Here is a 1,253-nt window from a genome sequence, read left to right on the forward strand (position 1 = left end):
GACCCAGAACAAAAACTTATGCAGTTGTCTATAATGTGATTTTTTGGAAGTCTTTCCAGTGGGTTTTTCCGGTCAAAATCCGGCAGCAATTTATTGGAATTGCAAATTAGCAATTTATTGGAATCGCAAGTTTGAGAGCTAGTTTCTACGCAATCAAAGCGTCCAGGGCTTTCTCATAATGCTGAATCTAAATATGCAGTTAAAAAACTATTTTAACTGCAATCAATCAAGATTTAACCTCAATTTCCGTCACCAAAATCTCCAAAAAAATCACATTATAAACCACTCCAAAAATTTATAGGCAGGTCATTAAATTTTCGCCAGCCGTATATATCACAGACGTTGTCAGGTCATTAAATTATTGCCACACGAATCTTTACAGAGGTTGTAAGTTCATGAAAACCCAGCAATTCAAGTAACCCATCCGAAGTCCAAGTCACTTGGTTGCGGTTGGACAGTTAAGATTTTAAAAATAAAATTTAATAATAAATAAAATTTGGTATTAAATTGCCCTTTATGTTTCAATAAAATTAATAATTACAATAAATATAAAAAAATAATTACGAAAATGTATTTACTAGTAAGAATAATAATAATAAATTTAACAAGAATATTGGTAATAACGCGAAAATTTATTATAATTCTAATAATATTAATAAAGAATTTGACCTTATGAGTAACAGTAATAATAAAAACCATTATATCAACCCTGATCTTAATAATAATACGGATAGTAATAATTTTTCGTCGTCTTAAAAAAAATACTATTAATAAAAGGGCTTCTTGAGGCTTTTTTATCCCAGCAATAAAGTAGTTAATCTTTCCAATTTCTCTTTTGATTTCCATGTTTATACTTTTTCAGAAAAAGGTTTAAATTTTGTTTTTGCTTTTAGAAAAATACTTGTGAATGATATCATTTGTGACATTGAATTTGGGATTCGAGATTTACCTGATTTCATTAAAGATATCATGAGAAACCTCTTAAGAACAACCTTAGTAAACCTGAGTTTAAAGCTCTCAAATCCAATTTTTCTTTTGATTTCCATGTTTTTACTCTTTCACAAAAAGGTTTAAATTTTGCTCTTGCTTTTAGAAAAATACCTGTGAATGATATCATTTGTGATATTGAATTCGGGATTCAAGATTTACCCGATTCCACTAAAGATATCATCAGACAGAATTGCGCAGTTATCCTTAGAAAGGCTAAACCCCCTAAGAACAACCTTAGTAAACCTGAGTTTAAAGCTCTCAAA

This window comes from Pinus tabuliformis, chromosome 5_2, assembly GCF_031772625.1.
Source record: "Pinus tabuliformis cultivar Carrire ecotype Pingquan chromosome 5_2, CPIR1, whole genome shotgun sequence".
Lineage (NCBI taxonomy): Eukaryota > Viridiplantae > Streptophyta > Pinopsida > Pinales > Pinaceae > Pinus > Pinus tabuliformis.